General features: G+C 38.2%; 1 non-coding gene across 1 annotated transcript; it reads right to left on the reverse strand.

Annotated features, from left to right (window-relative positions):
* Positions 1-1,428: 1,428 nt before the first annotated feature.
* Positions 1,429-1,535, reverse strand: LOC118349501. The gene has a single exon (XR_004802458.1). It is a non-coding gene; the product is annotated as a small nucleolar RNA R71 (small nucleolar RNA).
* Between the last annotated feature and the right edge of the window lie 24,499 nt (positions 1,536-26,034).

Here is a 26,034-nt window from a genome sequence, read left to right on the forward strand (position 1 = left end):
TGGTCACGTTAATGATTAAGTTTATTGAATAAGATTCCAAGTTCAAGACATGTTTCACGTTATATTATGTTCAAGTTTACGTTCACGCAATCATGGTAATCCCATGAGACAAGAATATATTCCAAGTTCATGTTATGTTATGTTCACGTTTACGTTATGTTCTAAGTTCACATTTATGTTATGTCATGCTCAAGTTCAAGTTCAAATTATGCATGTTCACGTTCATGCTATGTTTCAAGTCATGTTATGTTCCAAGTTCACGTTCATGCTATGTTTCAAGTCCATGTTATATTTCAAGTCACGTTCATGCTAAGCTTCAGTTTTAGTTTAAATTATGCCAGTTATGTTATGTTGTATGTCAAGTTATGCTATGATTACTTATGATTTGATTATGCATTCATGCTTTTACTGCCATGCATGCATCATTAACCTGTGTGGAAGTTTCTTGTTAACTTGCTGAGATTTGTAATCAAATCTCACTGTGGTAGTCCCAACTACCATTCCCCCCGAATGGTAGATTTTGTTACAGGATCTGAAGGAGAATCGAGAATCAACCATCTGGAAACGATCGATTAAGCGATGGTGCGACGTAGATGGTAGTACAGTAGTTACCTCAAGTTACTACTTGTATTTGTGGAGTTCAATCTCCAGCACTCTTTTGATCACAACCATATGGACTATTATTGTGATCTCAGTTGTTTAGTACATCATTATGAATGAAGTATGTTTTAAGTATTTGGGATATTTCGGTTTGGTGCATAGTATTGCTAAAAAGAAAAAAAAATTATCCGCTGCGAATATTGCATAATTCTAGATGCATGTTAGGAATATTGCATCTTATATGTCATGAACGGGGGCAGGTAACCTTGTGTTGCATGTCTCGACGCTTCAAATGTCCGTCCGATCCCAAGCGGAATTTAGGGGCGTCACACTAGGGACCAAACTTCTCGGTTGGTTAGGACAGAATCACAAGCATATTTTACCTCAGCATCACTTTCTTTTGAGTCATCTTCTGACACTAATAGTACCATGGCTGAAAATGAGAATCATGATCAGGAAGTAGTGAATCAGAATAGGACACTTAGAGATTATTTACAACCTGTCAGAACTAGTACCCCCTCATGCATAATCCTACCTTTGAATGCAAATGTCTTTAATTTCAAACCTGGAATGATTCCATTAATTCCACATTTTCATGGCATGGATTTCGAGAATCCGTACCTTCATATCAAAGAATTTGAAGAGGTTTGTTCTACATTCATGGACCCAACATGCACTGAGGAGGTTATTAGACTAAAGTTGTTTCCATTTTCTTTGAAAGATAAGGCTAAAACATGGTTAAATGCATTAAGACCTAGATCTATAGGCACATGGCAGGAAATGCAAACTGAATTTTTGAAGAAATTTTTTCCAATACATAGGACAAATGCACTTAAAAGACAAATCATGAACTTTACCCAAAAAGATTCTGAAACTTTTTATCAAAGTTGGGAAAGGTTTAAGGATCTTTTAAATGCTTGTCCTCATCATGGTTATGAAAATTGGCGTTTGATAATTTTTTTTATGAAAGTTTGACACCTAAAATGCGCCAATTTGTACAAACCATGTGTAATGGAGAATTTTTTGACAAAGAGCCTGAGGAAGCATTTGAATATTTTGATTACCTTGCTGAAAATGCTCAATCTTGGGACAAAACTGATGTGCATGATAGGTCTAGGCAAATTGAGTCTGGTCATGGAAAATACACTTTAAAAGAAGATGATGATTTGCGTGCTAAGTTAACCTTGTTGTCTAGAAAAATGGAAGCTATGGAATTGAAAAAGGTAAATGAAGTGCATGCTGTCCATAAAAATTTAGAGAAGTGTGGTATATGTGAGGATCATGGGCATGCAACTAATGAGTGTCCCACGATCCTCGCATTCAAAGAGGTATTGTTGAACCAATCTAATGCTGTAAATATGATACAAAAACCATATTCTGGTCCTTATTCTAATTCTTATAATCCAGGATGGAGAAACCACCCAAATTTTGGGTGGAGGAATGACCAGCAATTAGCTCCAGCAGCCTTGGCTCCAGGACCCTCTCAACTCGCAATTCAAGCACCTCCAATGCAGAAGAAGGGACTTGAGGAGACGATGCATCAATTGTCAAACACCTTGCAGCAGTTTATGCAAGGTCAAGCAACAATCAACAATCAAAACTCTCAAGCGATAAATGACATTCGGAGCACACTGACAAAGATGACTACGGCTTGGAGCTCTCAAGAGAAAGGAAAACTTCCTGCACAACCTCAACCCAATCCACAAAGTCAACCACCACAAGGAGCGGTTGAGAGCTCAAATGTGAGGCAAGTGAAGGCGGTCACTACTTTGAGAAATGGTAAGGTGGTGAACATTCCAGCTCAAGGTTCAGACAAGGCTGGTAAGGTCTCTAAACTTGTACTAAATGAGGCTGAAAATGGTGAGTTTGAACAAAATGAAACTGAAACTGAAAATATTTCATGTCCTGTACCTGCTCCTTTTCCTCAAAGATTGGTTCATCTGCACAAAGACAAACACCAATATGAAATTTTAGAAATATTCAAGCATGTTAGGATTAATATCCCTTTGTTGGATGCTATTCAACAAATTCCTGCATATGCTAAGTTTCTAAAAGATTTGTGTACGGTTAAAAGAAAATTAAATGTGCAAAAGAAAGCTTTTCTTACTGAGCAGGTCAGTGCCATAATTCAGAGTAATACCCCACCAAAATATAAAGACCCCGGTTCACCAACAATTGCTTGTGTTATAGGAAGTTCAAAAATTGGTCAAGCATTGTTAGATCTAGGTTCAAGTGTGAATTTGCTGCCTTATAATGTTTATGAGCAACTTGGTTTGGGTGAATTAAAACCAACTCCTATAATTTTACAACTAGCGGATAGGTCTATTAAAATGCCAAGAGGAGTTGTTGAGGATGTCTTGGTTCAAGTGGATAAATTCTTTTATCCCGTTGATTTTGTTGTGTTGGATGTTCACTTGACACCAAAATCTTCTTTTCAAGCACTTGCGATTCTTGGGAGACCTTTTCTTGCTACTTCAAATGCATTAATAAATTGTAGGAGTGGTGTTTTAAAGCTGAGTTTTGGGAACATGACTCTTGAATTAAATATTTTCAATATTTGTAGGCAACCTCAAGACTTGGAAGATGTACAAGAAGTGAATCTGTTGGAAAGCATCCTTGAGGAGGAGACTTATTTGGAATACCGGCCCACTAACCTGCTGTTTGAGTTAGAAAATTTTTGTGAACTTCTCACTGATGACACCCCCATTGATGTTTCTCATGTTTTTAATGCAGAAAATAAATTGGAGACTAAATGGAGGCCAAAGATTGAGCAACTCCCACCGTTGACAGCAAGTTTGAAGCCTTCAGCAAATGAAATCCCCACACTAGAGCTGAAACCATTGCCAAATGACTTGAAATATGCATTTCTGGGACCGGACAACACCTTTCTAGTGGTGATTTCAGCCCAACTCTCTCATGATCAAGAAAGGAAATTGATAGAAGTTTTAAAGCAACACAAAGGTGCCATTGGGTGGACAATCGCAGATATAAAAGGTATAAATCATCTTGTGTGCACTCATAGGATTTACTTAGAAGAAAATGCTAAAGTTTCTAGGGAGATGCAAAGGAGATGAAATCCTACCATGAAAGAGGTGGTAAAAACAGAGATTTTAAAATTACTTGACGTGGGAATCATCTACCCTATTGCGGACAGCAAGTGGGTAAGTCCCATTCATGTAGTTCCAAAAAAATCTGGGCTTATCATTGTGAAAAATGAGAAAGATGAACTGATTCCTACTAGGATTTCTACTGGTTGGCGAATGTGTATAGATTATAGGAAGTTGAATGCCGCCACTAGGAAAGATCATTTCCCTTTGCCATTTCTTGATCAAGTGCTAGAAAAGTTGCGGGTCATGATTTCTATTGCTTTCTTGATGGATATTCTGGTTTTTACCAAATAGAAATAGCACCCGAAGATCAAGAGAAAACAACTTTTACTTGCCCATTTGGCACTTTTGCATTTAGAAGAATGCCTTTTGGACTATGTAATGCACCGGCTACTTTTCAAAGATGTATGCTTAGTATTTTCAGTGACATGATTGAAAACTGTTTGGAAATATTCATGGATGATTTTTCAGTGTTTGGCAGTTCTTTTGATGCATGTTTGACTAACTTACAAGCTGTTTTAGCCAGGTGTGAAGAGAAGCATTTGCTTCTCAATTGGGAAAAGTGTCATTTCATGGTCCAACAAGGCATAGTTCTTGGTCACATAGTCTCATCACGAGGTATTAAAGTTGATAAAGCTAAAATTGAACTTATTTCCAAGCTTCTTATACCCAAAACAGTAAAAGAAATCAGATCATTTCTTGGGCATGCTGGGTTTTATAGGAGATTCATTCAAAATTTTAGTTCTATCTCTAAGCCTTTGTGTGAGTTACTTATGCATGATGTTGCTTTTGAATGGACCTCTTCTTGTCAAGATGCTTTTGATAAGCTGAAAATTTTGCTCACCACAGCTCCTATCATGCAGCCCCCTGTTTGGTCTATTCCTTTTGAGATAATGTGTGATGCTAGTGATGTAGCCATAGGAGTTGTTCTTGGACAGCGTATATATAAGTTCCCACATGTCATTTCTTATGCAAGTAGAACTTTAAATGGAGCCCAAAGAAATTATTCTACCACAGAAAAGGAATTGCTCGCTGTAGTTTTTGCATTAGACAAGTTTCGAACTTATATTCTTGGTTCTCCTGTGGTTGTTTTCACTGACCATGCAGCGTTAAAGTACTTATTGTCAAAGAAGGATGCTAAACCACGTTTAATCCGATGGATTCTTCTTCTCCAAGAATTTGACCTTATCATCAAAGACAAGAAGGGTGCTGAAAACGTAGTTGCCGACCACTTGTCTCGGCTTACATTTGCTGAAAAGGATCACACTATCCCTATCCTTGACTCTTTTCCTGATGAACAATTAATGTCAGTTGAAAATTTGCCTTGGTTTGCTGACATAGTTAATTTTTTGGTGACAGGACAAACTCCACCCCATTGGAGTGCTCAAGACATACGGAGATTCAAGCATGAGGTAAAGTCATTCTTTTATGACGATCCTTACTTGTTTAAATATTGTTCTGACCAAATCATAAGGAAATGTGTGCCTGATCATGAGATACAAGTTGTTCTTTCTTTTTGTCATAATGAGGCTTGTGGGGGGCATTTTTCTGCAAATAAAACTGTTGCAAAAATTTTACAAAGTGGGTTTTATTGGCCACATATGTTTAAGGATGCGTATAATTTTTGCAAAACTTGTGAGCCATGTCAAAAACTAGGCACAGTCACTAAGAGAAATATGATGCCTTTACAACCCATTTTGGTCATTGAGATTTTTGATTGTTGGGGGATTGATTTTATGGGACCATTTCCATCTTCTTTTGGTTATTTGTATATCCTCGTGGCTGTTGATTATGTTTCTAAATGGGTTGAAGCCATTCCATGTAAAACAAATGACCATAAGATAGTGCTTAAGTTTTTGAAAGAAAACATTTTTGCTAGATTTGGCATGCATAAAGCTATCATTAGTGATAATGGAACTGATTTTTGCAACAAACCATTTGTTGCCCTCATGAAAAAATATGGTATACACCATAAAGTTTCCACTCCATATCACCCGCAAACGAATGGGCAAGCTGAATTAGCTAATAGGGAACTTAAGCACATCTTAGAAAAAACAGTCAACCCCAACAGAAAAGATTGGTCTTTAAGGCTTACTGATGCGCTTTGGGCTTATAGGACAGCCTTTAAAACCTCTCTTAACATGTCTCCTTATCGCTTGGTCTATGGAAAGGCATGTCACCTTCCATTTGAGCTTGGACATAAGGCATATTGGGCTGTTAAACAATTTAATTTTTCTATTGACCATGCTGGTTCTGTGAGAAAATTTCAGATTTCAGAATTAGATGAGCTTAGGCGAGATGCATATGACAATTCTAAATTGTCAAAAGAACGCATGAAGGTATTACATGACAAGCACATCCAAAGAAAGAGTTTTGAGCCCAATGAGCAAGTCTTACTTTACAATTCCCGCCTCCATCTATTTCCAGGCAAATTAAGATCGAGGTGGAGTGGGCCTTATGTAGTTAAGACTGTGTTTCCATATGGAGCTGTTGAGATTACTAATCCTCAAAATGGAAACACTTTCAAAGTTAATGGCCAACGACTTAAACATTTTTTGCCAAAACTTTCACATGAGGATACTTCTTTTCCTTTGGAAGATCCCATTTATTCTCATGGTTCTTAGCTCATTGTTGTTTTGTTTTAATTTTTTTTTTCTTTCTCTTCTTCTCTTTCTTTTCCTTTTATTTTTCTGCTTTTATTTGTTTCAGTTCTATGTTTTGTTCTTTCTTTCTTTTTTCTTTTTCTTTAGTATATATTTTCAGGTTCAGCACTGTTTATTCCTTTATGGTTTCATTTTTACGTTCACAATCCTTTCAGCCATCTCAGGTATTTCCCTTCGGCCCTATTTTCTTTCATGCTTTATTGCATTCATGATTTGCATTGAGGACACTGTTCATTTTTAGTTGGGGGGTAAGGAGAGCCTTCTACCATTAGTCTCTCAGGATTAATTATTGTGGGGTCTGATTTTTTTGTTGCTACCAAGCTACTATTTTCACACTTCTCTACTTAAGATCAGATAGTTGCAGTTTTGGGCTACACTAATTCTCATTGGTTAGTTTTAAATTTGACACTTGACCTTATGATATGTCTTAGCAACTCAAACTTGGGAAAGTTACTTCAAAGCTATTGATTGATGACCTTAATTGACACAAACAGATACTTTTTGTGGTTTGTTTGATGACAATCAGTGGTTTCTTCTAAGCAACTAGCAAGAACTACAATGAACCATATCTTAATGGCTTAGGAAAAGTGTGATGAAAATTAAAAAAAAAAAAAAAAAGGTTGCAAAAGTACATTAGAAAAGGGACAAGCTAGAGATCATGCAAAAAAAAAAAAAAGCATGTACATTGGAAAAGGCTACCTATCACCGGGATCTGTTAAAAAAAAAATGGGTCTTTCAAAGTGTGATAGCGTGAAAGCCGCCAACGTAATGGTTTTGAATTGGAGTGAAGACCTTTTGGTCTTTCTTGAAAAAAAGTTGCTAGGTTGAAACTATTGTGAGAGATCTTGAAACCAACAAATGAAAATCTGTTCACACACTTGGTGCACTCAAAGATCTCCAGCTTAAGTACATTTCCCTTGTTTGAGCTCTTGAGAATTTTATAAGCTTTTGTGTTGAGTTAAAATTTGACTTGTCTATATTCTAATGCCCATGATTTCAATATGATTGATCTTTTGTAGAATTTTTGAGTTTAGTAGCTCACTCTTGAATTCCGCAATATTTTTATTTCATTATTTGCTAGAGACTAGCAAAAAGCTAGTTGGGGGGTGTGATAAAGTGATAAAAATTACATGATAAAGCTGCTTAAGTGAATGAATTATTTAACAAAAAATGAATTAAGCACTTAATTATGTATTGATTTTTAATACTTGACTCAATGTTAAATTCTGATTAATATCTCAAATTTTATTCTGATAATTTACTTATGTTGCAGGGCATTGTGGAAAAGATATTAAAATCATATGGGTCTTATTGGAAGTACCTAATGCCAGCAACAAAAGAAATGCACAGCTGCAGCAGATCAAAACGCGCAGCAGAGATGAAACGCTGGGGCTGACCTCAAAACGCAAGAGGCGAAGGAATGAAACGCTGGGGCTGAACTCAAAACGCAAGAGGCGAAGGAATGAAACGCAGGCGAGCTGAACTCAAAACGCGCTGGGCGAAGGCATGAAACGCGGGAGATGCAGCAGTGAAACGAAACGCACAGCAGCAAGGCCTGGTGGGCAGAGACGTGCGCACTGCGGAGAGCAAGAAATGCACGAACGTGGGCTGTGCTGCAGAGAGGAAACGCGTAGTCGGTTTGAGGCAAAAGAGAGATATAAAACGAAAAATAATTTTCGTGCGCCGACAGTTTTCATTTTAGTATTTTCCGCAAGTTTTTCTTCCGCACATATTTTTTCTTTGGGAATTATTTTCGTTCAGCGGTTCAGTTCTTCCTCTTCAATTTATTTTTCCAGTTCATTTTATTTTCCGTAAGTTTGTATGCTTTTGAGTTTCGGATTTCAGCACATTTGTGGGATACAGTATATTTTTATTCAGTAACTTTAATTTGAAACAGTATATGATGATGTTAGATTTTAATTTTCTTGAGCATTTTGTTAATCTAGAGATGATAGGCTAGATTTTTAGCTTGGGATTCAATGAGTAACCCGTGACTATTTGGGATTGGATTTACTTCAATATTTAGTGCTTTTGATGATTAACTTGATGGATTATATCTCAATGTGCATCTAGAAAATATTAGAGTTCTTTATTCTTGGTTTAGATCAATTGTAGACGTAAAGGCACAATTGATACTTGAACAAGTAACATGACTTTAATGTTTTTCTTTCACTTTCTATGATTGTTATATAATTTGTCAAGTAGTTTTATTAAAATAAAATTGTGGTTCATTGCTATATTATCCGACTATGATTTCTTGGAATGAGAAAATGGTCGAGAGAAAATAAAAAGAGAAGTAAATCCATCATCAAATTAGTGGGTGAAAATTGCATCCCAAGTGTTTGTTTAATTGTTTCTTACAATTTTAAGTCAACTTCCATACGATTTCTTTAAATCCCTTTAATCTTAGCAATTTTAGAAAAATAGATTCTCTTTTATTTTCAGCTTTACTTATGCTTGAACGTCCCGACAATTTCACTCATAATTCATTCTACACCCCCTTAATAAATATCCACATTTAGGTGTAAATATTGTTAGTGGTTAAGTTTAGGAATTTATTTCTCTTTGCTTATTATTTTAAATTTTCGTGTCACTCCAAACGGTAATATGTGGTCTTGCGAAAATGAAATGTTTGCTAAATTTTCATTGTCCCTGTGAATTCGATCTTGGGATTTACCCTTGTATTACTTTGATAGCTTCTACGCTTGGAAGTCGAAATTAAAAGCTGATCAACAAGATTTCAAGTTCATGTTCAGCTTCAGTCACGTTCAGTTCAAGCTCATGTTCAATCTCAGTTCATGTTATTTTGTGTTCAAGTTCAAGTCATGCTATGTCACATTCAGTTTCAAGTTCACTTCAGTCTAGTTTATTTCATGTTAGTTCAAGTCATGTAAGTAAATGTCATGCTATTTTTATGTCACCTCAAGCTTACTCATGTTCACGTTGTACATTCATGCTTTTACTGTCATGCATGCATATTTAAACTGTCAGTTTAAGTTGTCTGTTAACTTGTTGAGATATATAATCAAATCTCACTTGGTAGTCCCCACTATTATTCCCACTGGAATGGTAGATCATGTACCAGGACTAGGAGCCACAACGACGGCACAACACAGGACTTATTGCTTCGATGCTCCATTTTATTGATAGTATTATGAAATCCTTGATCAAGTTGCACAAGCTACTCGATGAATTAACTTAATAGTTACCTTAGTTTCTGCTTGTACTTAAGGAGCTCTGCCTCCAATAGTTACGTTAGTTTTTGCTTGTACTTATGGTTACAGATATTTTGGACTTACGCTGTAACTTGAACATCTCTTATCTTCAGTTTATGAAATATGTTTCATGTTTGGGATATAACGTCTAGTGCATAGTATTGCTTATAGAAAAAAAAAAAATAATGCAGCTGCAAATACTAATATGTTAGATTCATGCTAGATACATTGCATCCTTAATTGTCATGAACGGGGATATAAAACCTTGTATTGCATGTCCCGACGCTTCAGAGTCCGTTTGATCCCAAGCAGAATCTGGTAGCATCATAGATGCTCCCAAGCGGAATCTGGTAGCATCATAGATGCTCTCATTCTCTCGTCTCTATTCTGTCTGTTCAATTTCATTTCACCTCTGTTTCGTGCATTTCATTTCATTTCTTAGGCTACAACAAAGAAGATTTCCACCATTTCCAGGTGCACTCTTTCTCTCTTGAAAAAAAAAAGGTAGCGTTTTTGTAAACTTCAGTTTCGAAAAACTTGCTTGATGCTATTAGTGTATTATACATCTTCTTTTTTCTTTGATCTTGTATTTGTGTGTAAGACCCTATAGAATCGATTACAACCCCCCACTTGCAGGACCTGAACCAAAGCTAGGATTGCAAGAGCAGGAAAACTCCTCCTTGCTTCTGAAGGGTTGGAAATTCCTTCTTTCTGAATTTTTTCAATTTTTTTTTTTTTTTTTGTTTTGGTCGTACAAATTGCAGGTACAATTTTGGTATTTTGCAAACTAGAGCCTTCCTGTTTGTGTTGGTTGGAAAGTTCGATTTAGATATTAGATCTCGAGCCCTCTCTAATTCATTATTTAATGCTTAGTTTTGTATTGTAGGAAATGTAATATTTTAGCTTTTTGTTTTGTGGAGTCTCAACCCCCCTTAACCAACTCTAAAGAATCTTAACTGCCTGAAAAATCTTGTTTTATGAAGAAATAAAGAAGGCATTGCAATTTCTTCTCAGACTTAATGCAACCACATGCTTTTTTGCTGTATGAGTTATCCATATTGGTATAGTGCAGATGTAACGCCCGTCCTTGTGGTGGGACTTTTTCTAAAATATTTTTATAAAAAGGACGACGGGAATTACCGTCCTTTTTAAAACTTTTCACTTGGATCCCCAGGGTGCGAGACTCTACGTTTACAAATAAAATGTGCTTTGATCATAAAAGAGGGTTACAACGGAAAACATAAATCTTATAATAAAAAGGTCTCGTACGTTTAAAACTCGTGCCTAGACTTCCGTGCTCTTCCCCATGGGCCATGTCTGTCCTGATCGTGCAATTCCTGTGAGGGGGAGGGACATGCATAAAAACTAAAATGAGTCGAAGACTCGTAAGCATTACTTCATACGATTAAAATATAACAACATAGGTTTTCATTCATGCATTCATCATTCGTACATACTATTACGTGCGTGCCTACGTGTCTTGTGTGCGTTCGTTTGAAAACGTCACTAGACGGGGCTTTTCTTTCGAAAGGCTTTTCTTTATTTAAAACGTGTCTCCCGTCAGTGCCTTCATTTCTTCAAGAGTCGCTGTACGGGATTTTACTTTAAAAAGGGCTTTCTCGTCTTAAAACGTTCCCCCGTTAGTGCCTTCATTTCTTAAAGGGCCCGTGCTCTTGTGCATACATGTGCGTTCGTGTGTTCGTGCGTGCGTGCGTACATCCATTCTTTCTTATCGCTTTCATAGGCCAGTACATACAATTACGCCCCATGTGTTTGGGGTTAGCGGTCTTCCTTTGGACCCGGATTCCGCCCGTGGCCACTGGTTGGGAACTCCTTTTCATAGGGGGCAGCACTGGGTGCACTTCCAGCGCTACTTACCCGGCATTGCAATCTGCCCATTCATCGGTACCCTTTCATTCATGTCATGTGGCCGTTACGTGTCTTCATACATTCATGCTTTCATTTCTTTCTTTCTTTCTTTTCATTCATTCGTTCATGTCAGCTCGAGGGAGCTGAAGCTTTCATTCAGTTCGTTCTTTCATTTTACAGTCCTTTCTTTTCATGAGAAAACATTTCTTTTCATGAGAAGGTATCGTTTGGGGCGTAGGCCTGAAAATGGTCTTTCCGTTTTCTTTTTCAATTTCATTTCAGCTCTATCTTCTCTTTAACAAAGAACATACATGGGCTTAAGCGTTAGCTTCCGTGGCGATCTATAAGCGTCACCTTGAACGTCGTCAATCGTGGCATCCGCGAGCATCACCTCGTGGTGCACATGAGAGCGTCGGTTCGTAGGATTCACGAAAGCATCTGCTTTCATGCCTTTCATGCATCTTCATCAGTTTATGGACTTTTCTTAGAAAATACATACAATAGATACAGCGTATAGTCATCCATTCACATGCGTACAATTAATACTTTGGGTGCGTAAAAAGGGGCTGCCAAGGAGGGGCCGTACATACTTATACTTTTGAACATTTAGCATTTTCTTTCTTAAAACGTCTTTAGTCTTTTCGTGAGCATTTTAAAGGAAAAGCGTTTCTTGTATCTTTGATAACTCTAGAAGAGTATGAACGTAACACTTACCTGGACTCCATGCTACTTGCATGTCATTCAGTCCATTCACGTGCTTGTCAGATGGCAACCTACATGCATACACATAACCTTAGCATCATTCTATATCTAATGCATAAGTAACTTAAACTATAAATAGAACCACGCTATACTTAGAACACTCTCCTTCTATCCCGTGCACTTATGTGCCCTTCACTATGTTAAACCCTTCGAGGACCACTTACGGTCACCACAACTTCCAACTCAAAATCTTGTCTCGAGTGCTCATCCACTAAAGTGAACCCCTTATTCACCTTAGGATTAAGACACTAGGACATTCGTCTTACTCTTCTTACAACCACATTCGACGCATGATTCCGACCGATGGAATCACAGATCTCAATCCTAACGATGCATCCGTCACTATCTTCATGCATCGTGGCCCACACTAAATCCTCATTCCCATCCATAAAGACACATGGCTCTAAGCCAACTCTGAGGTTTAAGCACCGTGCAACTATGCTCATGACAGATTACCCATTACATATAGTGAATCCGTCCGGCACGTGTCTCTCACCATGTTACACAGGTACCTTACCCCTTTATCACCTAAGATCAACATATATCACACGTTGATCACCTGCTCGTAGGGACAAGGGCCATACTCCGATACCAATCTTCCCTTAACCCGGCTAGCATGACTCTTCACACTACCCGTCCCTTTTGACAGTTCATCCCAACACTTAACACGACAAGACTCCATCCATAACTACGTTTCATGTCACATTATATAGCCTGAGATTGCTCCAGTGCTACACTGTGACCTTGTCGTGTTACCTAGCATTCTACTTCATCACTCCTGACTCATCACGAGTACGGTTCCTCACGTACTCCCGTCACATCGTGACATCTCGTCACGTTCCCGTTTCGCCATTTCTACACTTCAACACTTCACCCATCATAAGCATGACTTCCAATAACCACGTCACTTCGTGACGTTGCCCAGTCATGCTTCCGTTGCGTACTCTTACACTTATTCCACTATTTTACCCATCACAAGCACGACTGTCAATAGTCATGTCACTTCGTGACATTCCCCAGTCATGCTTCCGCTGCGCACTCTTATACTTGCTCTGTTACTTTCACGCATACTTTTAGCTATAAGTCCATTGTAGTGACACTTGTCATCTCAGACTACAAGCTACGCCATAACTACTTCGGGACACTGTTCCACAGTTCCCGACACTATCCATCACATTCCACGCCCATAAATCACATAACCATCCTTATCTCTACGGCACGTCACACGTAGTGTCGCTGCTACGTGGAGTACACTCCACGTATACTCCCTTCATACACAGTACGACACATCACCACTATGGCATACACGCCATATGGTGTATCTCACCATCTCATGGAGTACATCCCATTTGTACTCCCCACATATACAACACGCCACATCACCACTATGGCATACACGCCATATGGTGCATCGCACCATCTCATGGAGTACATTCCACATGTACTCTCCACATACATACCACATCACCAATATGACATACACGCCATATGGTGCATTGTACCATCTCATGGAGTACATTCCACATGTACTCCCCACATACATACCACATCACCAATATGGCATACACGCCATATGGTGCATCGTCCACCACATAGAGTACATTCTACATGTACTCCTCTTACATGCACTACGCCACTGAGTACACTCCACTTGTACTCATCCCGTTCCACCATACGCCAGGAGGGTATATTTACATATACTCTCCTTATCTCACATTACGCCACACATAAGGTATACACAGCGTGTACTATTCCCATTCCACATGTCACATCACCATTATGGCATATCCGCCACATGGTGCATTACTCCACCACATAGAGTACACTCATCGTATACTCTCTTTATACACACCACATCACCATTATGGCGTACCCACCATATGGTGCATCTCACCATCACATGGAGTACATTCCATTTGTACTCCCTACATATATAACACGCCACATGCACACAGAGTACACTTAGTGTGCATTGTATCCATTCCACATATACCGTGCCACCATTACAGCACATATTCCCCAATCACACTACATGGCACAATGCACCTCCATACAACACAGATAAGCCCAACACTTCACTACACAGAATGCCCAACACTTAATCACAATGCCACAACTCCACAAATACTAACAGCACAGTCCACAACCTAGTCAACTAATCAATATCTAACATAATTATGAGGGATAGAGGGTTATACCATCGACGGGATAACCCGTGCGTTGCTTGCCGATCGTAATAGCCGATGATGTCGGAGGAGTCGTACGTGGCGGCTAACTCACGTACGGTGACTGTTTAGGTGTTTGGATAGCTAGGTGTGGTCTTGAAAAGGCTCGTGATGGCCTTGTGATGATGGCGAGGGGCATAACACGGCGGATCTAGCCATGTACAGTGGCGGTCAATCACACGCAGTGACTATCCATCATGTGCAGTGATTACCCATCACATAAAGTGATGGTTTAGACCTAGGGCTTGGCTAAAGTAGGTGTGGTAAATCTCGTGGTGGCGTCGAGGTGGCACCACGGTGGCTCACGGTGGCAGATCTGGCCATTCCGTGGAGGAGAAGCCGTGGGAGAGTGAGAGAGAGTGTGCTCTCGTGGGTGGCAGATCGGGGCCAATGGAGGCCGGGTTGGCTTGGTAGCGGCCTGAGGAGCCTGATGACGGTGGTTACCCACCGTGGGTGGCGGTGTACGGTGGTGCACGGCGTGCAACCCGCGCGTGCGTGAGAGGGGAACCCGTGTGGTAGAGGAGGGGGTTTCTGGCCATGGGTCACGTGGAGGAGCTCGGGGAAAGGGAGAGGAGGTCCATGGCGTCGCATGGTGGTCGTGGGTGGCCGCGTACGGTGGCGCACGGTGGGAAATGGGTTAGAGACCCATTTCGGGTACTTGCCGTGGAAGGAGGGGGAGGACTGCATCATGGGAGCTGGCTTCGGTGGAGGATGATGGCCGGTGGGAGAGGAGCTCGTCGTGGGAGCGGTGGAACCATTGGGCGGCACACGGCGGCACTACGCGCACTAAGCCCATACGGGCTGTGCAGTCCCGAAATGGAGAAAGGGAGAGCGTGAGGGGGAGGGGTTGGCTTGGCTGAGCTCGCCGGCGTGAGGAGCAGCCGGTGGTGTCGGCGGTGTGGCCAGGCAACACATGGCGGCGCCGAGCTGTGTGTTGGAAGGCTTCGGCGTGGAGGAGATGCGTACCTCGTACGCCGAATGAGAGAGGGAGGAGAGAGAGGGTTACGAGGAAAATGAGAGGGAAAAGAGAGGGGTCTGGGTATTTAACTTAGTCCTTTCGTCTGGGGGTCTACACGACGATCTAACGACGAATAATTAAAACACTGATTTGAAGATGCGTAAAACATTAACTTAATTAAAAGCACTTAGAGGAATTAAGGTAGATATTATTTTAAACTAACTTTATTTTATAAAATAATATTCTTCATCATTAATAGAATGATGAAGTCTCACTTAACATATTTAAAAGGGTTAAACCATTTATTTAATAAAAGTTCTCAACATAATTTAAATCTCATAATTTCTTAAATAATTGAAATCATTTTAATAATAATATTAAAATGATTTCCGGCAATTATAATATTTTTGGAGCTCTTCAATAATATTATGATTGTCGTATTTAAGATCAAATCTTAATTCAATAATGATGGAAATACTCCTTATAAATATTTCCAGCATATTTAAAACACTGGGCGTGCCCTAGAAGTCACACGATATCTTTTGAGATACGCTATCATGGTTCGACACGCATAACGTGACTCGCAGTCGGTAGTGAGAAAGGCAGATGATCACATAATCTCTACCTTCGGGATTTGCTTACGTCATCAAGACGAAACATACGTCAGAAAGAGAGAAGCGTACGTAAGAAGAAGGAGCTGGGTATTACAGCAGATCATTTCACTTGTTCTTGTTAGAAAGTATTAAGTTATTAAGAAAGCTGGGGCATAGCTACTCACAATGATTTTGTTTTAAGTAACTACTAATACTCACATACTAAGTTAATGTTTTTTTCATTAATGCGAGAATTTCAAGTCTTGTTTGTACATGTCATGTTACTTGCTAAGTCATGCCACACTTATTCATGTTCATGTTAGCATTCGTGTCTTTTACTGTCATGCATGCATCCTTATATTGCTAGTTTAAGTTGGTTGTTAACTTGCTGAGATTTATAATCAAATATCACTTGGTAGTCCCAACTACCGTTCCTCTCAGAATGGTAGATCATGTGGCAGGACTAGGATTATCGGTAGAGGATCGCTTGAAGGAGATCAATTAGGCTGTAACACAATTACTAAGAGCTCATCGCTTCGATTGCTCCAATTTATAGATAGGATTATGGCTATCATGACCGAGTTGTGGTAACTACTCAATGAGCTAGCTTAGTGGTTATATTGGTTTGTTATGTACTTAAGGAGCATTGTCTCCAGTACTCATGATGTCACAGACCTTTTGGACTAATACTGCACCTAATATCTTAAGTTTATGAAGTATGTTTTTGATGTTTTGGGATATGTCTTATCTAGTACATAGTAGTGCTCAAAGAAAAAAACTATCCCTGCAAATATTGCATGTTGTTTAGATGCTTGTTAGGTGCATTGCATCTTTATTTGTCATGAATGGGGGCATGTACCATTGTGTTTCATGTCCCAACGCTTCAGGCTTTGCCAAATCCGAAGTGGAATCTGGGGGCGTCACAGTGGGAATGTATTTTACCCCTATATTGGAAGATGTAGTAGAATTAACGTTAAAACTGTATAAATATGTATGTATATGTATATATATCATATGTGAAGGAGATTGCATCATTGAAAATCTTTATTATCATTTGAAATAAACTATTCTAGGATTTCTTCTTTTTTGGGTGGCTGCCAGATTTATTTTGGTGTAACTTTCCCCAACTCTTATCCTTAGACTTTCTATTGTGTTAGATAACAACACATTCAAATATTTGGAAAGAAATCTACTCTTTGATTTTGTTAGACCCTATGCAAATATGGACAATAAGAAGTTTCATTCTACATTTGGACTTACGTGTTACTAGTGTTTTGAATTAGAGATTTTTCATAAATTTTCAACTTGCCTACTTCACATCTCTAATAGGAATGAATTTAAGAACTCGCCAAGATGCCTACTGTGAAAATCTTCTAAATAACAATGACCATTTTATAGAATTTACAATGAGATAAATGAACACCAAGTGTCTCCACCCCAAGTTGATATTATTGAGGTTGAACCTATTGGACGAAAATAACAAGAAGGTTCAAACTTTAGTGTGGAGGAAGATTTGATGCATGTGGAGGGATGCCTTGAAGTTTCCTTAGATGCGATGCAAGGAAAAGATAAAAAACACATGATGCTATGGAAAATAATTCATGAACACTTAGAGGAAAATATAAAATTTGATTCTACATGTAACTACACATCTCTAATGAATCGATGGTCAACAATTCAACAAGCGGTAAATAAGTCTTGTTGTCACTTGGCACAAGTTGAAGGTATGCATCAAAGTAGTGTTAATGAGCAAGATAAGGTGTATTCTCATTATATATTTTCATCAATTTCTTTGTACTATCTTCTTCAATGCTAAATAAGTTTCTAATTATTTTTGGAATTTTGAATCTTTTAGATTGTCAAGGCAAAGATCATGTACCTACAATTAGAGAAGAAAACTTTCCACTTCGATCATTGTTGGTGCGTGTTGAGATTCCATCCAAAGTGGGTGGAACATATGGAAATAGTAAAGCTAAAGAAAAAGTCATTGTCAAGTTCATCTCCAAATTCAACAGATTTAGGCGAAGTTGAGGATTTGCATGCAACATCTACAAATTTGGATCAACCAATAGGTCGTAAAGCTAAGAAAGAGAAATGAAAGAGAAGAGAAAGAACATAGTTAGATTCTCTCATGACACTAAATGAGATGAAGGAAGATAGAAAGAGTAAAACCATGCTTATGCAAGAAGCATGTGATCGTGACAAACAGATGCTTTGTCTTAGGTAAGAGGAAGTGCATATTTAGAAAGATAAGGTGTTAGTTGATTAGGAGAAAGTACGGAATGAAGAAAAGAAAGAAGAAGAAAGAATTATGACAATTAATACAAGTGCCATGTCTCCAATGCTACAAGAATACTATCTTCAACGACAAATGGAAATCCTTGGAAGTCATGCTAGGAGAAACTAGTTGTCATGTATTTTGGGTGCTATTTGTTTGTTGGCTTGTTTTTCTTGTTGAGTAACTTTTATTTGATGTTTTAGGAGTCATTTATGTTGGACATATGAGGTTCTTAATGATAGAATAAAAAAATGATAATTAAAAATACTCCAAGGAAATGAGAGAAATGGTTACACATTCTTCTAAAAATACTCCAAGAAAATGATAGTGCAAAGAAAAAATAAAACATTAATACAATTATACATGATAAAATATTATGCTACACTATATTGTTGCCACAAGTGCTCAACGAGGTTTGCTTGGAGTTGATAATGGATTTTCCTATCTTTAACAACATGATGGCATTCATCAATAAACTCACTAAATTCACTTGTAGGGTCGGGTGACACTTGCTCATGTGCGCTTTCTGTCAACTGTTCATATTCAAACTCTTTAGATCCATTGTCAGCCCAAACATCTTCAATGAACATAATATGTAAAATTCTACATGCCATCATAATATCATTGAGTGTTTCAATATGAAAAATTGCGCAGGTCCACGAACTATAGCAAATCGTGCTTGAAGCATACAAAAAGCACGCTCCACATCCTTCATTGCTGACTCTTGAGCTATAGAAAAGTATTGTTTCTTGTTTCCTTGGAGAGCTGAGATGGTTTTAACAATGTTGCCCATTGCGGATATTTGTCATTAGCAAGATAGTACTTCGTTGCATAATTATGACCATTTTGTATAATTGACAGCTGGAGTATGCCCTTGAGCAAGATCAAAAAATATAAATGATCTATCAAGCACATTTATATCATTATGAGACTCAAGTAATCCAAAAAAAAGCATGCCAAATCCATAGATTGTAAGAAATCACTGCTTCTAAAACAATTATTGGTTCGTGGATATGGCTAGAGTATATACCATAACAAGTAGTTGGGCTGTTTTTTCACTCCCAATGTATACAATTGATGCTTCCTAACATACATGAAAATTCACGTTTCTCACCAACTATGAGCAATCTAGCAATGCCATCATTGTTGATTTTCCTTAAATACTCTTCAGAAAAAATTGAAACATATGCATTAACAAAAAGTTTTATGTGACACCCCAATTAAAAGCACCTTAGGCCTTGACCCTAGTAGCCATGATCCTAGCTAAGTGTAAGTTGTGATACTTGAGAAGAAGGAAAATTTGAAGTATGAGTTGGCAAAAGAGCTTACACCTTTGGTTTAGTTAGAATTATTAGAAAAAAAAGTTTTAGTACTATTAATTTTAAGAAAAATGTGCCAAGAGGCCAATAGAGGAATGACACATGGCATATGGGAGACTTCCCAATGACACTTGATCATGGGGTAATCAAATATTTTTAGGCCACTATTAAACTGACCAAAGCCATGACACACCTGAAATTGCACTCAACACTTCCATAGCCTACATCCAGCACTCACAACCCTCACCCTTCAGCCAAGCCGTGCCTTTTATCACCTCTCACCTCTCTATTGAGTCCTATAAATACCCCACTCACCCCCTACTTCCTCAAGACTTACTTTAGTGTTCTCGAGAGCAAAATACTCCTAGTGTGAGAGAAGGGTGAAACCCAGAGGTGTGAGAGTGAGTTCTTGGAGCATCAAATGCCATGGTTTTGTGAGCAATCCTACCCTATCTTTTTGTTGGGTGTTAGACTGACATGTTATGTGGCGCCCCCGACCCCCATGTAAGGAAAACACGGGAATCGAGACGCCGGGATGATGACAACACGGTCACACATCCCAACGAAAGTGCCAAGTGTGTGTACATGCAACGGTGTACAACAACAACGCAGCGGATTAGTCAACTAAGTACCAGAATTAAAATACAAGTAAACATCAGTAAAGTTTTAAAAGTAGTTATACAGTCATCCAAAATAAAGTTAACACATGTCCTAAAAATACAAAGGGTAAAATAAAATAACAATAAACAGTGATCCCAGATCACTCCTCGGGCGGAGCCGTCTCCTCAGGCTCACCCTCCTCCTCCTCATCTGCATCAAAATCTGCGTTACCACAGAATGGTACCGCAGGTAAGTATAACCCAAAAATAATCTCAGGAATAAAATGCATTTAATACAACTAACATGCATGCATATGATGAAATATGCATTTTTCCTCAAAACATCATTTTCCCCGAAAATGATAATTTTCCAACACACGCCAAAAATCCCATTTGGCCCAAAAATAATCCGTAAAACATTTTCCCAGAAAATGATTTACACAAAATCCAACTCACACTATTTTCCCAGAAAATAGTCCATTTAATCCGTCAATACCCTATGCACCATGGCCTCCCCTAGGGACCATCCGCACGTCCTGGCTTCGTAGCGATGCCCAGTTCCGCGCCCAGCGCGTACATGGCCGAGCACCCACTACGCAACGAGCGATGCCCAGTTCCGCGCCCAGCGCGTACATGGCCAGACATCCTCTAGTCCCCGCCAGCAGAAGGACCACGGAGTCGGCACGAATCTCTCGTCCGATCCCATTGTCGCCCAGCGACAATCCAGGGGACGTTACTCAGTTTATTCCGCTCCCGAGTAACCAGAGGAGCTCCACCGAGATAATGCCCCATCTCGGCTTGGGGTCGTGATACGCACGCACCCAAATTCCATTCTCACATGAAAACCCAGTTTTCATAAACACATGAACATGAATGCAATACACGAAAACCCAGTTTTCCTTTACAAACATGATCATGCATGAAATAATGATATGCACATGTACCAACACAAATCCACATTCCTCAATAACCAATAACCAATCCAATCAAACCAACCCAAACAACTCCAATCATAAATCCATCCGACCCCCGTACTCCTCGGACTCAGTCCGGCATGCCAAAAAAATACAGTGAAATGCGTTAGTGCAAAAATACATAAAATTCATGAGAATACTTTGGAGAAATACTTACAGCGCTATATGATAATTTCCGGAGGATCACGAAGCTGAAAAAGGCGACGTCTGAGCAACACCACAGTGTAAAATACACTGTGGCCGTGGGTCACAAATACCCACTTTTCAACGGAGACAAACGAAGACCCCAAAATGATAGGGTAGGGCCTAGAGAGGTCGGTGAAGCCAATGGTGGTGGTGGTTTGCCGTGGATGACGGCGCAAATGGTGGTTTAAGGCCAAAAATGTACAAATCGGAAATGGACTTGGTGGGGCTTCACCGGTGACGGATCGGAGCTGGGGTTGGGTCCAAAGGGTTGCTAAGAGGTCGGGGATGAAGTGGTAGGAAGATGGTGGCCAATGGCGGTGCGACGGCGGCGCAACGGCGGAAAGAGTGCCGCGGCTTCGTGGGTCTCGTGGGGGCTAACGGCGGCTTGGATGGAAGTGAGGTTGGTGGGGTAAGGTCGCCGGCGGCAGGGGAACCGAATGGAGGGGGCGGTGTCGACCACGGCGGCTCGACGGCGGCGGGCTGGGTGGAAGCCGAAGTCGCACGGGAGAGAGGAGAGAGTTGGGTCGCGCGGGAAAGAAAGAAGACCGAAGGAAATAAGGAGAAAAAGAAAAAAGAAGGAAAAGAAAAGGAGAGGAAAGAAAAAGAGGGGAAAAGAAATGAGGTCCAATCCTCATAACTTGGGTTACGAAAATGATCCAATGGAAACTATTTTAAAACCATAAGTTAAATAAAATAATTTAAACGTAATGGTAAAGTCAAATTGAAATAATTAAATCACCCAGTAATTAATTTAAATATTAAAAGCAATTTAAATGCACAACATTAAATAAATATTAAGAAAGCACATAAAAATAATTTTCACCAAATTAAAATCATAGAAATAAACTCACTAAAAATCCAACCAATTTTAAAATAAGAGGATAAATTTTTGAATAAATAATAAAAATCATTCAGTAAAAATATACTAAAATACGGGGTGTTACATGTTAGGCTTTGAATCTTAGCATGAGAATGAAGATTTGATTAAGTTATATGAGGCTTAACTTGAAGACATGCATTTCAGTTCAGATTTGGAGTCTTGCTTGAATAACTTGTTTTGAGATGAAATTGTAGCCATTACCTATCTTGATATGATCTTAAATGTTTTACTAATATATTGAATGATTAGTTGAAGGTTTAAATTTGAGGAAAACAACATGTCATTATAGGTTTATAAACCAATATCTTGTTTCAATCATCTAGCATGTTTCGATTTTCACATGGTTGAAGTTTATCTTGTAAATCTTGGCTAAGTTTCCAAAGCATGAGAGCTTAATATCTAGAATTTTTTTTGTTTTTCTCAAGATGGGAGTTAGAATGCTTGATTCATTTAAGCTTTAAAACTCACATTGGCAAAGAAACAATTAGAAACATCATGCATGCACTCAGTTGGAAGGTTTTATGATGATTTGGTGTTAACCAATATGCATAAGTGTTGGGATAATCTCGTGTGACCTGAACCTAAGTTTTAAACATGTCCCCAAGATCAGATTTATGGTTTACTACTTGATGAAACTTGATCACTCATGTATCCAAAGAGGTTATAGGCTTGGAATTACAAAAAAGGTCCACAAATGCATGCCACGAGTTGGATGGGTTTGGCATAGGAGTTGATTGATTCTTGCAAATCTAAGGTCATCTATGGATTTAGAACATGGCAAATATGACGTTTGTGAAATTTGGGGCCAAAATGTAAATAGTAAAAGTTTAGGGCCTAAGTGGCAATTTCAAGAAATATAGGGGCAATTTTGTAAATACCATTTTCTTTACCCCTTTTTGGTTATGAACATCTTCCTTAATTTTACAATTCCTAACCTAGAATATCTCTTATTACAACCACACCAAATTCTTAAGTACTCGAGAAGTTGTAATGTTTGGTAAGTGAGAGTACCTCAAGTACTCTCACTACTATTCTTTATTTTATTATTATTTTTTACCTACTTTTTTACTATTAATTCCTTTTCACCTACTTTTTACTACTATTCAAATATTTTATTATTACTTTTTCACTACTATTTACAAACATTCTCAACACTTCTCAACACTTCTCACTACCCGTTACTCTTAAATAATTTATTTATGATTCTTGTATAAATTCCACATTCATAATAAATGTCATTTTGAGCATGAAACATCATATGATACATCATTAAGCATTTGATTACTTGCTTACATGACATGTGAAGTTCTCACGATTTTAGCATATTACATGTAAATGTCATTTTCACATGAAACTTACTACATATGCACATGTCATGAAATACATTTTTTAAGCATAGCATAAAAATAAATTTTGTCATGACCCCAAATGCTAGGATGGAGAATTATCCTAGTGGAACTCATCTGTCCACTCTGTTGTGAGTAAAAATGGAGTGGTAAACTTTGGGTTGATAAATAACCGTCAATGGGCTTTGAATAGATTCTTTTTAAAGAATGCTGGAGCGAAGTCATATATTGCACCTACTGCTAGTGGGTGCATATGTTATCATGATGCTATGTTATGATGATGAATTGCCATTGAATTACGAGTCTATAGACAACGTAGTTTCAAGGTGAGTTGTACTACGATCACCAGTAGGTACTCATAGTGCAAATAGAGAGCTGTGATGATACCATATGTTATGTTAATGATGGCTCTAAATAAGAAATGTTATGTTTTCAAAAAAGATGAAAGTAAAAATGTTTTATATAAGAAAATGTGCATTAAAATTTTTCTAAAAGATGTTGAGAAATCTAGATGGGAGACAAATACAGATTTTTCTACGTATTTGGCATGCATCTTATGTTTATCATTAATCATGCATATCTTATTTCTGTGCAAGTTGATTGTTTAAATTAGTGAGATTTCAAGGAATCTCACTATGGCAGTCCCACTACCATTCCCTCTGGAATTGTAAAAGTTGTGTTAGGACTGGCATACAACGAATAGGATGAACCCTTGGCTTCAGACGGTTGAGGATGAGCCCGATCTTGGGTGGAGGATAGATCTGATATTAATGTTTATAGTGATGACTCTATCACCATAGAGCGGATGAGAGAATTGATTTGACTGTGAAAGTTTGATATAGTATCTGTAACAAGAAGATTCTACCTCCTACTTTATGTCTGAACTTATGCCTTACTATGTGGACCTCTTAAGACAATATTTATTTATGATTAATTGATGTATTGAGATGTTTAGTTCATCCTGGCATGAAACTTTTATAACTCACCTATTCCCGCTATGACTATTTCATATTGCTAGTTGTATACTAGGATACATTGCATATTAACTATCATGAACGGGGGTATATAACAATGTGTTGCATGTCCCGACGCTCCAAGTCTCAGTTACATCCCAAGCGAGGTTGGGGGCATCACATTTTAGGCTTCTTAATGCGGTAGCCTCCCCAATCTTTAGGTGTTCATCCATAAAACTAGGCGTGACATTGTATGCAAGTATCCTAAGAGTAGCTATAATCTTCCTGATTGGCATTTCCACTGGGCTTGTTCGCTTGACGAGTCCAGGTCACTACTAGTTAGCTCCACGATACTTGGATAATCTTTTTCAAATGGTCTTTCTCCGATTTCTTCTTCCTCCTCCTTGGTGCTCTTTCCATCTTTTGAAGGGAAGAAAAATCAAGTCTTTCTGAACCATCTCGTCTCGGGACAAAATAAGGTTCATGGGCTTCTACCGCAGATTGGATATGAAGAAAAAAAGTACGATTTATTCGAAACCTCATTTGAAAGTATTCATGAGGATAGATTGGAGGATAAGCAAAATAATCACGAAAAGAGATTTGGTGGGCTTGCAATCGATTGCGCCTTAAGAATTTTGCGTATTTTTTAGAAAAATCATGTGAGCTTGATCCTTCTTCTTCCATAACAAGTTGTCTCCCTATCTCAAATTTTTCATCAAAATAGAGAAATGTCATTTTCTGAAAAAGCGAACGATCCATTGAAAGAAAATGAAAAAAATTATTTTATAAAGAAATTTGATTTGAAGTGAATAAATTATTGAAAAATATTTTGTTTTATAGTGAAAGAATATAACCATTGGAGAAATATAGCCGTTAAAAAAATATATTTGTTGGGAGAATATTACCATTGGAAAAAATAAGATTGTTAGAAAATTATATCTTTTGAAAAAATATGAACATTAGAAAATTAATGTACACTTTTTTAATAAGGAATAAATATTCCAATTACCATTGGAATTAAAATAAAGAAAAGGCTAAAATAGATATTTTAATGGAATAATAATAGGTTTAAAAAGTTTGTTATTTGGTGTAGTTGAAAAGTGGCTAGCTAAATTATAAAAAATGAATTTCCCAATCAAGTTTTGAATAAAGAATAGATAGACCACTACTAATGGTCTAAATATAGAGTCCCATGAATACCCACACTTTTCTCTCCTTCAGAGTTCTGATGGGTTTTTGCAATATTCAAGCTGGAGGCTGATTGGAAGTAAGAGTGGATAAATAGGTTTCACTGAAGTCGATTTGCGTGTGAAGTGTTTTTCTATAGGAAAATTTTATACACCGTACTACTATCTCATTCTCATCCCACTATCTAAGATGTGACACATTTATCATCATCGAATCATCATTGAAGTATAGTGTATAATATTATAATATTATTCTTTTCTATATTACTATTTTCCATGCTCCAGCTCTTCTCTTAACTTTTATCTATAGTTTAGAAGGG

The sequence above is a fragment of the Juglans regia genome, chromosome 9 (assembly GCF_001411555.2).
Source record: "Juglans regia cultivar Chandler chromosome 9, Walnut 2.0, whole genome shotgun sequence".
NCBI classification, from domain to species: domain Eukaryota; kingdom Viridiplantae; phylum Streptophyta; class Magnoliopsida; order Fagales; family Juglandaceae; genus Juglans; species Juglans regia.